The following is a 12,151-nucleotide window of genomic DNA, read 5'->3' on the forward strand; positions in this document are numbered from 1 at the left end:
CTCACAAATTTCAGGATTATATCTTGATTTATTTACATTGCTTTTGAGTGTATCATTTGGTATAGTTTTCTGAGTGGTTGCTCAAGGCACTAAAATATTCATACAGATTCACACCACAAGTATTGATGATTTATCACTTTGAATGACGTACAGAAACATTACTTCCATTTAGTTTCCTGAATCCCCCCTACTTTGTAAGTATAATTATCTTAATTACTTATACAGATACCAAGCACCATATCAGGTGACATTATGGTTTTAGCTTCAGTCATCAGAAATTATCTTAAAAACTTAATGGAAAGTTATTTAAAGTTCTAAGCCTTCTGTTACCATTTCCTTCCTACTTACAAAGTGTTTTTTTAGCCCTTCTTTAAAGGTAGTTTAATAGCATCAAATTCTCTTAATTTCCTTTGTCTGAGAATATCTCTTTATTTTATCTTCATCCCAAAGGATAGTTTCCCTGTATATAGAAATCGGAGTTGATAATTCTTGCCTTATATCTGAAATATGCTGTGCACTGCCTTTGCACCTCCCTGGGCATTCAAATTGGTGCTTCCCTGTGAATAATATGTTCTTTCTCTCTTGCTGTTTTCAAAGTTTTATTTTTGTTTTGTTTTTTTTCTTTTATTATTTGTTTTTGTTTTTGTTTTTGTTTTCAGAAGTTTAATTGTAATGTGTCTTTGCATGGATTTCTTTGGGTTAATTCTCTCCTGGCTTCGCTCAGCTTCTTAAATCTGTATGTTTGTGACCTTCAGCAAATTGTGGATGTCATTTCTTTAAATGCTTTCTCGGTCCCAGTCCCTCCTCTCTCCTTCTGTCACTTTGTTGATACAATGTTAGATCTTGCATTATTCATCTACAGATCCCTGAAAATTAATATTTCTTTTTGAAAGTTTATTTATTTTGAGAGAGAAAAAGTTTGAGCGGGGGAGGGGCAGAGAGAGAGAGAATCCCAAGCAGCCTCCACTCTGTCAACATGGAGCCTGATGTGGTTCTCAAGAACCATGAGATTGTGACCTGAGCCAAAATCAAGAGTTGGACATTTAACCAACTGAGCCACCCAGGCGCCCCCTATTCTTCTGGTTTTAAGTCAATTTTCTTTCTGCTATACAGAATGGACAAATTCTATTGATCTATCTTTAAGTTCTCTGATTCTTTTATTTTTATTTTGTTTTAATGTTTTATTTATTTTTGAGAGAGAGAGAGTACAAGTCGGGGAGGGGCAGAAAGAGAGAGAGACACAGAATCTGAAGCAGGTTCCTGACTCTGAGCTGTCAGCACGGAGCCTGACTTGGGGCTAGAACTCATGAACTGTGAGATCATGACCTGAACCGAAGTCAGATGCTTAACCAACTGAGCCACCCAGGTGCCCCTAAATTCTCTGATTCTATCCTCTTAGTTTCCATTCTGCTATTGAGCCCCTTCAGCATGATTTTTTTGTTGTTGGTGGTGGTGTGTTTTTCAGTTTTATCATGTCCATTTGTGTGTGTGTGTGTGTGTGTGTGTGTGTGTGTGTGTGTCTACATATTCTTTTTCTGGCTGAAATTTTCTATTTTTTATTTGTTTCGAGAGCACTTGTGATTGCTCTTGAAGCACTTTTATGATGACTACGTTAAAATACTTTTCAGATAATTTAAACACCTTATTCCTCTCAGTATTGGTGTCTTTGGATTATCTTCTCTCATTAAAGTTGTGACTTTCCTGGCTTTTGGTAAAACCAGTGATTTTTTTTACAAATTTCATCCTGGACTTTTTGCATATTAAATTATGAGATTCTGGATTCTCTATAGTCTCCTTTTCACAGCAGGTAACCCCTTTGTTGCCGTGTAGTGTGAGGGCTGGATGGGTGTGTGTGTTACGCTCCCTGAATGCCTGCTCATACTGCCTCGATGAAGATGACTGAAGTGCAGGTCTGTCACACCCCTCAGTCGCGCTCCCTAAATCCTGGTGAAAGTCAGATGCCAACCCCATCACACATCGCCCTTGAGTGGGGTGTCAACTTATCTCCCTGGTTGGCCCTGCTGCCCCCTGGGAGGGTGGGTGAGTGGGGCTGATGTTTGTGGCTTTGTAGCTACAGGACGTTGGTAGAAGCATCACTCTCCATAGTGAGATCTTGCTGACAGACAGGAGGAGACGGAGGGAAAGCCGAGGGAAGGAGGCCTACCTCTCATCACCTCACTACACCTTGGTGATGACAGGTAGGAGTGGAGGCTGAGCTTCCTGCTGAGCCATGGTAGTCAACATGGAGGAGAGGCAGAGTACTGATTCACCCCATCTTACACCACCTCACTCAGTTTAATTGCCACAGGGTGGGTGTGGGGATTGAGCTTCCCACTGGACCCCACTGACCCCACTGACATTACCCCAAGGGAAATGGGAATGCTGCCTGGCTTCTTCTAGGTGAGGATCAGCTTCCTGCTCGTCCCCTGGAGCACCACCAGCTGGGACAATTAGAGGATGCGTGGAAGACAACCCCCTGCTTGGCCTTGCTGAAACCTGGGAAAAGGGGACACTGGCTCTCTTGATGCTTGATCGAGTTAGGACATGTTGCCAAAAAGATTGAATGCAGTTGGCGCACTCATGTCTTAGTCCTTTAGGGAGAACAGACTTTTCTGGAACCATTTTTTGTTTGTTTGTTTGTTTGTTTGTTTGTTTGTTTTTGGTCTTGCTGTTAGTGATTCTGGATTGCAGACTTCTAGAGCACACAGTCTAGGATGTATAGGAGGCAATAAGAAACCCCGTGAGACTTACCACCTTGTTATTCCTCAAGTCCCTAGGTCCTAGGCCATCAGTCTTATCCTTTACCTTTCGTGGACCATCTGTATTTGTTTTTGGACTATGTCCAATGTTTGTTGGTTTGTGAAGGAGCATTTGGGAGGAATGGGGCTATTCTGCCTTAGCCAGAATTGGAAATCCACAAGTGTTGATATTCATGGATTTGTTTTTTTAGTATTCAGTTAGTAATATTTTCTAATTTTTGTTACAATTATTTCTTTGACATGTGGACTGTCTAAAAGTGTGTTGCAGGATTTCAGAATATTTTAGGATTTTATACTTCTCTCTTTTGTTATTGCTTTCCTATATAATTTCATGCTGAATAATTTCAATCCTTTGATACTTATTGAGACTTGGTTTCACCCAGTATATGAACAGTTTTGGCAAACATTCCATATGCATTTGAAAGAATGTGTGCTGTCATTTTCTTTAGAGCAGTATCATACGTATTTTAACTAGGTCATATTTTTTCATTAAAGGTTCTGATCCTCTGTATCATTAATGGTGTTTTTGTCTGTTTATTGTATGAGATATTGAGAAAGTGCATTTCAGTCTCCCACTGTGATGGCAGCTCTGTGTGTTTCTTCTTTTAGTATGTCAATATTTACTGCATACATTTAATTTTATATATTTGATATAAATAGATTTAGAACTTTATGACTTTTTGATATATCACCCTTTTATCATTATGGAATATCCTATATCTCTGAAACTATTTCTTGTTTTCAAGAATTACACCAAAGAACTACTGGCGAATATTTACGTTATATATTCTTTTATCCATTTCTTTCAACTTTGATTAGTCTTACTCTTCAAAATGTGTCCTTTCTAAGCTGTATATATTTTTTCTTGTATTTCTTTTTTTTAATTCAAAATAACAACCTTGATCTTCTAGTTGGATTACATCTACCATCTTAGTATTTGTTTTCTGGTCAACACTTTCATTTTTTTTGTTTTTTATGATTCAACATTTTATCTTGAGATAACTGCATTTTCACATATAGTTGTAAGAAATAGAGATTCTCTTTACCCCTTACCCATTTTCCCAAATGGTATAACTTCTTGCAAAACTGTAGTCCCATACCACGTTCAGGAAATGGATAAAATCCACCACTCATTCAGAATTCACGTGTGTGTGTGTGTGTGTGCGTGTGCGTGCGCGCGTGCGTGTCTGTGTGTGTTGTGTAATTCTACAGAATTTGTTCTCATGTTCACATTCTCTTATCCACCATCATAGTCGCAAACAAGAATTGCTCCAAGAGAACTGTAAGAACCTTTCTGTTACCTTTCTGTAACCATGTCATATCCATCCTCCCTCAGCATGTCCCTGACCTCTGACAACTTATTAATCTGTTCTTCACCTCAATTATTATGTCATTTTAAGAATATTATCTAAATGGAATCTTACATTTTGTAAACTTAATGGATTGAATTTTCTTACTCAGCATCATTCTCTAGTAACTCTTCCAAGTTGTTGCATTTTTCTGCTGCTCATTTGTTGTTAATTTCTAATAGTATCCCATGGTATGGATATACTACATTAAAAATATTCACTCCTTGAAGGATATCTGGGTTGTTCCAGTTTTGGGCTATTCTAAATTAAAATGCTATGAACATTTGTGTATTCATTTTTATGTGAACATACATTTTTGTTTCTTTGGGGAAATGCTCAAGAGCTCAATTGTTGACTTGTGTGCTAACAGTATATTTAGTTTGGTAAGAAATAGGTACATTGTTTTTTAGAATGGCTGTACCATTTTAAATTTCCACCAGCATTGCATGCATGATCTAGTTTCTCTACCTCTTTGCCAATATTTGGCATTGTTGCCATCTTTTTAGTTTGCATTCTGATAGGTATGGAGCAATGTATCTTTGTTACCTGAATTTGTGTGTTCTAATGATGTTGAACTTCTTTTCATGTGCTTCCTTGTCCACAAAATCCTTTCTGGTGAAATTTCTTTTGTCCTTTGACTATATTGTAATTAACTTATTTTTTTACTGTTCAGGTTTGAGAGTTTTATTTATATTCAAGAAGAAAGTTCTTTGTCTCAACACACTAGTTTCTGTATTTTATTCCCTTTATCTTTAAAACATTTTTGGAACAATTATTTTTTTATTTTTGTTTCCTCTATAATATTGACATATATATCTGTGTGTGTGTGTGTGTGTGTGTGTGTGTACACATATATATCCTTTTTTGTTTGTTTTAGTTATTGCCTAAACATTACACCATATATCATAGTCCATCAAAGCTACAATAACAAAATACCACAGACTGGGTGACTTATAAACAGCAGAAATTTATTTCTCACACGGTTCTGGAGGCTGGAAATCCAAGATCAAGTTACCATCATGGTAGAATTCTATGATGAAGGCCCTCTTCCTCATTCAAATATGTCGTCTTCTCTCTGTGTCCACACAAGGTGGAAGGGATTTCTCTGAAGCTTCTTTTATAAAACACTAATCTCATTCACGAGAGCTCCACTCTCATGGCTTAAGCATCTTCCAAAGGTTCCACCTACCACTGCCATCACATTAGTCATTAAGATTCCAACATGTAAAGTTTGGGCTTGGGGAAGCAGAGGACACAAACCTTCAGACTGTAGTACCATACACGCATGGTTATTGGAGTTTAATACCATTTACTAATTTTTCTGTCTTAGGAAAATGTTAAAAACGTAGAACACTTTAACTCCTTTTTTCCTTTCCTATCAATGGACATATTTCTGATATGATTTTAATTATACATGTATTTTAAATTACTCAAGATATTATATTATTATTTTCACGTAACTCTTCAAATGCATCCTACTTTTAATCTTCCTGTTTTTATTTGTTTCTTCTTTTGGTTTTATTTTTCTTCTGCTTTAACAACTCTCTTAATATTTCTATTAATGATATATATATTTAATACATGTGTTTGTTTTGTTTTGTTTTACTTTAAAAAAATTATACATTTACATGATGTGGAATCACTTAGCTAAAACAATTTATGAGAAAAAATAACTTGTTTGGATGAGTCCAGATGACTCACTACGTTTTTATTTTTATGGTGCCACAATACATCAGCTGCTTTTAGCAATTGAATTAATTACACTCAATAAATATTACAGTAATAAGCAGTTATAAACATAGCACTATTCAGAGTGGATTGCACAGCAATTCAGATTCAAGAGCTAATTTATTGTTCATTCATTCACTCAATAAATATTGATTTAATGTCTGTAAGAGGAGGTGTTGTGTTTGCTTCTTTCCCTGAAGGAGCTCACGGGCCAGTGGCAATTTCAAGAGTGAGGAGAAAAAAAAAAAAAGGATAAATTACTGGCCAATGATGACACATATAGGAAATTATTTATCTTGGTTCAAAACCTGGGATGTTATTTGTAGGTTGGTTTTGCCAAGGCCCATAATTTTAACTTCAGTGATAAAATACCTCTCATATTTAATTGCAACAAAGTTGTGTCACTGTCATCTACTACTGTGTAGGCATGAATTAAAACGTCACAATGGTTTTATCAGTGATAGAACAGTTTATGTTCATCTATGGTAATGACCCTGATTTAGAAATATATATATCAGATTTCAATTCTGAAGTGTCATAATGTTGCAGAAAATTGTAATGTTGGGGTATTAGAATGGGAAGTAGAGGTTGTGGGAATTTTGTCTATTTTTAATTACGCTTAATTTTCCTTATATGAGAAAATTGAATATATTGAGTATATAATTTTATCTGTATATTATATACTATATATATTTGAATTTTAGAAAAATAGTATTTATCTCCATGTATCATTCAGTGCTTAGTATGCTTTATGGCCCAAAAGCACTCAATAAATGCTTATTAAATTCATTTTAATGAGGAAGAATTCCATCTCTCTGTTTTTGAGCAGGACTATCATCTACTGCATGCTTTTCAAACAGTATGGAAATCAATAGTAGTGAAATAAAGTCTCTCAATTTACATGGTTACATTTAGACATTCCAATGGGTTTCTAAATGAATTCCGGCAGAATCACTCTTGCCTTTCTGAGAGTGCTCAGCCTTTTTCTTCTGAGGTGAGGATATTTGAGTTGGTGCCATTTTTTTTAGGCATCTATATATGAAGTTTAGTATCCAAGCAGAGAACAAGGATGGGGATTGTGAGAACTTTCGTTCGCCATGCAAGAGTCTTATCAAATGAATTGTAATGATAAGGACTAATACGAATGTAGCTCAAGTCTACACTCAGTTCATGATTGCTCATTGAAGGATGGGACTTTCTAGGAATGTATAGTTTAGGGGATCTCAGGAGGAAGCAGAACAGGTGATTGCATAAAATAGAAAAGATAAATAGTGGGAAGAAGAGGCCTAACTATAATACTATAAAAACAGAATATATTGTAAACAGGGTTTTAAGGTGAAGAGAGTGGTTGGTTGTATCAACTACAGAAAAGAAATACTGAAAGGACTCAAAAAGTGATTAATTTTGGAGTGACATAGGCTGGAATCATTTCTGGAGTGAATTGGATTGAAAAATACTTGGTTATAAGAAGAATATTGACAGTAAAGAAAGGGAAACTGTGTAAGGGATATGCTAACATGATGAGGGGGGAAAGAGGGACATGAAATTCAAGGCACATCATGGTCAAGTCATGGTTACTGACTGAGGAGAAGGAGTCAATACCAGAGAGGCTAGAAGTGAAATAGCTCCATTTGGGTGTATCATTACCCTTCCTATTCCATTGTTCTCCTGTTACATGGGGTCCCATACACATGGATCCAGTGTGACTGAACTGCTTGACTCTTCCATTTTCACGGATAGGCCAACAGGTCTACAAGGACTGTGCTTCATGTAAACCAGGAACAACCTATGATTTTCAAAAAAGAATTAACATTAAGATCTTACTTGATTTCACCTATCCATGAGCCATACAAGTATCCCTTTGTCTAGCACAATCTTCGTATATACTCCACTTCCTCACCCTTGGTTTACAAACTGGCCCCCTTACATGAAGGGCAAGGAAAGACCTAAGAAAGAGGAAGACCACTCCAAATTGATGGGTGGCAGGTGTAATAAGAAAAGGAACTTACTTACGAGGTTTGTCTTGGGTGGCTGCAAAATGAATAGATCTCTGCACCCACCCAACAGAATCTTAAAGTTGATATGCAGGCTTTAATTGAGTTCAGTCATGCATACCATCCAGATGGTTTCAACAACACCTTACTTTCTCAAGGTGATATCCCTGGAACAGTTCTCACTGAGGGAAAGGTGGGCAGAACATACATTTCGTAGGACAGGGCAGGGGGTAAGGAGGTTTCAGTAGCCTGGGTCTAGCTTGTGTGTCAACTGGCAATCTTGTCCGCTCCATAACCCCTTCTAATACCTCTTCCTACAAAAATTGTCCTGTGGGGTTAATGGAGAAAGTGCAATAACTTCTTCAAGACATATAACTCTCTTGGGGAGCCTGGGTGGTTTAGTCTGGTGAGTGTCCGACTCTTGATTTGGGCTCAGGTCATGATCCCAGGGTCATGGGGTAGAGCCCCATGTCGGGTTCTGTGCTGAGTGTGCATCCTGCTTTAGATTCTCTCTCTCTCAAAGAAAAAAATATAATAAAAATAATAAATAAATAAATAAATAAATAAAATGGATAAGGTGTTTTTTTTTAAAAAATGACCGATAACTCTCTCTCTCTCTCTCTCTCTCTCTCTCTCTCTCTCTGGAAAAGCTAAAACTTCTTTTGGATGACTCTGGACCAACTTTGCATAGTTTTTTCAGCCTAGGGAAAGTTATCTTGTCGTATATTCCCTACTTATTTCATTTCTCATGTTTATGACATACTTATTGATACTTCAATGATACAAACCTAACAATTACATTTTAACATTTTCTATAACCAGAGAAGGATAGAGTCCCAGTGAACTTGAGTATCTCTAGAAAATTGAAAAAATGAATAAGCAATAACCCTTAAAAGAGTATATTCCAGTAAGTTTTAGGTGTAGATAAAAGATTTCTGATTGATAAAATTAAAAAAAAAGATGTATTTCCCAAAACCCCTAAAATTTTAACAAAAGCTACCAGATATATTCAAGAGTTGGAACTCAAGAGTATCTTTTCGGAATGACATAAAGAAAGGCAGGATTCACAAACTGAAGAAAGACAAACTATGGGAGAGATGTTACAAGGAACAGGATTATCCAGTTGTGTGAGATAAATAAGATGACTGCTACACAAGCCAGAGAATCTGCAATGTATACAATGCAGTGAGGGTAGAAAGATAGCAAAGTAGGTCAGAGGCACTAAGGGTCCTGATAACCAAACCAATTGCATCGAGACTCCTTTGCACAAATTATTAACTTCTCCAGGGATGTCTGACACATTAGGAAGAAAAAGCTTTACATTTAGTTAAATTGAAGTTATTGAGTGCTGGTAATTCATAAGGTAGAACAGCTGGAGGAAAACAGCAGGAATTTCTGGGACGGGGAAAAACACAATTGATATGGATGAACAGAGAACTCAGTCTGGGGAGGAATGCAAATATATGCTGAATGGATTTATGGACAAATACAATTAGAAGGGTTAAAAAAGATGAAAAAGAATAAGCTAATTAAGTGGTGATGGAAAGGAAAAGATTATAGTCAAAGAACAAAAAATGTCAGGATTTATGTCTGGCATTGTAACTGTCTTGAATGACAACCATATCTTAAGTTATCAAAAGCAATGGATTGCTAAAATAAAGAAAAGAAAAGAAAAGAAAAGAAAAGAAAAGAAAAGAAAAGAAAAGAAAAGATAGATTAGGAAGAAAAAATAAAATATCTGCTTTGTTTGCAGATGGCATGATAATCTATGTAGAAAATAAAAAAGAATCGACAAAAAAATTTGTGTAACTAGTAAGTGATAACAGCAAGTATGAATGAATATACATACATAATATATATTATATGTATATGAATCTATACGAGGAAAACTACAAAACTGTGGCGAACAAAATCAAAGGAGAATTAAATCAATGGAGAGATATTCCATGTTCATCTATAGGAAATCTTGATATTGTCAAAAGCCTATTGTTCCTAACTTGATCTTTAGATTCCATGCAATTTCAGTCAAAATCCTAGCAGGTTATTTTGTGATTTTTTTTTTCTTCAAAGAGTCAGAGCCCAGAATAGCCGATGCAATATTCAAGAACAAGAACGGTTAGACAACTGATACTGCATGACTTCAAGACTTAGCGAAACCTGTTATAATCCAGATGGTGTGGTACTGCAAAATAATAGACAGATAGATCAATGGAACAGAACAGAAGGCCCAGAAATAGACTCCAAGGGAAACAGTCAACCGATGTTGACAAAGAAGCAAAGACAACACAATGGAGAACAGAGTCTTTTCAACAACTGGTGTTGCAACAACTGGACACCCATATGCAAAATAATGAATCTAGACAGGGACCTTATACCTTTCCTAAAAATCAACCCAAAAAGGATCAGAGAGCTAAATGTAAAATATAAAACTACAAAAATTTGGGAAGGTAACGGAGGCAAGAACCTGGATAAACTTGGGTGTGGTGATGATTTTTAGATGCAACACTGAAAGCATGGCCTATGAAAGAAAGAATTGATAAGCTAGACTCCATTAAAATTAGTAATTTATGTCTACAAAAGATAATGTCAGTAGAATGAGAAGAGAAGCTATGGACTGGGAGAAAATATTTGCAAAAGACAAAAGATTGTTACACAGAAATGAAAGAAAGAAAGAAAGAAAGAAAGAAAGAAAGAAAGAAAGAAAGGAGGGAGGGAGGGAGGGAGAAGGAAGGAAGGAAGGAAGGAAGGAAGGAAGGGAGGGAGGAAAGAGGAAGGAAGAAAAATGCAGCTCTTAAAACTCAACAATAAGAAAACAAACAACCCCACTAAAAAAATAGGCCAAAAACCTTAACAGACACCTCACCACAGAAAATATGCAAAGGGAAAGTAAAGGCATGAAAAGATGCCCCACAAATGCAAATTAAAACAACAATGTGATGCCAGCATACCCATCAAAATGACCAGAACCCAAGACAGTGACAACACTAAATGCTAAGGAGGATGTGGGACTCTAGAAACTCATTCACTGCTGGTGGGAACTCACTATGGTCCAGCCGCTTCGGAAGTCATCCGGCAGTTTCTTACAAAACTAAACATAACTCTTACCATGCGATCCAATAATCATATTTCTTGGTACTTGGATATTTCATATCCATATTTCTCCTCCATATTTCTTGGAGACAAAACTTATGTCCATACACAAACCTGCACACGGGTGTTTATAGAAGATTTATTCATAATTCCAAAACTTGGAAGCAAGATATCCTTCAGGTGGATGGATATATAAGCTATATATTCCTGATAATGGAATATTATTCAGAACTAAAAGGAAATGGACTATCAAGTCACGAAAAGACATGAGAGTGCCATAAATGCATATTACCAAATGAAATAGTCAATCTGAAATGCCTACATGCTGTGTGATTCCAACCATATGACAGACATTCTAGAAAAGGTAAAACTATGGAGACAGTAAAAAGACTAACGGTTGCTGGGGTAGGGGTGTGAGAGGCAGATAGGGGAAGAAATTAAGAAGCTGAGCAGAGAGGATATTTAATGCAGTGAAAATACTCTGTATGATGTTATTATGAATGGATACATGCCATCATACCTTTGTCCAAACACACAGAATGCAGATCCAAGAGTGAACCCTAATGTAAAATATGGACTTTGGGTACTAACGATGTGTCACTCGAGGTTCATCAACTGTAGCAAATGTAGCATCTGGTTGAGGGATGTTGATATTGGGCAGGGAATATATGGGAAATCTCTGTACTTTTTCCTAAGTTTGGCTGTGAACCTAAAACTGCTCTTTAAAAAAGTCTTAAAAATGCAAGAGATGAGGGACAAATATTCTATCTTTATTTTACACCCAGAGAAATTAGAGGTCAGAAAGTTACATAGAATTAAGTGATTTGCAATAACTTTGCAGGTAATAAATGGAGCGAGACAACAGAAGAGTTTTTTAGACAAGAGGAATACTGGGGAGGGGACGACATAGTTGCATAAAATTGCAGGGCTTGTTTAGGTAATGATGAGTTATTGTGTTTCAAATCATGAAACGAATTGGCTATCTAAACCTTGGAAAATAGGTAACAAAATGGTTTGGGAGAGTTCCTCATGTATTTCCCCCAAAAGTTAAGGTTTTGAACCTGAACAATAAAAGCTCTGATGAGGCATTCAACCAAGGTAGCATGCCCAGAGCAGAAATAATCCTGAACTTGGTGAATGTGAATTGAACTCAACAAGAAATAGAACAAATTGATGTAATCACTAACTTAAGGGCTTTTAAATTTTTTTTCCTTTCCTTTACCACCCCCCC

The 12,151-nt window shown here is 36.4% G+C and overlaps 1 protein-coding gene across 2 annotated transcripts in view; it reads left to right on the top strand.

Moving 5' to 3' along the window:
* The window catches only part of SNTG1 (syntrophin gamma 1), an 888,982-nt gene that overhangs the window by 689,393 nt on the left and 187,438 nt on the right, over positions 1–12,151 (top strand). The gene's annotated exons all lie outside the window — the stretch shown is intronic.

This window comes from Felis catus, chromosome F2, assembly GCF_018350175.1.
Source record: "Felis catus isolate Fca126 chromosome F2, F.catus_Fca126_mat1.0, whole genome shotgun sequence".
Classification (NCBI taxonomy): Eukaryota; Metazoa; Chordata; class Mammalia; order Carnivora; family Felidae; genus Felis; species Felis catus.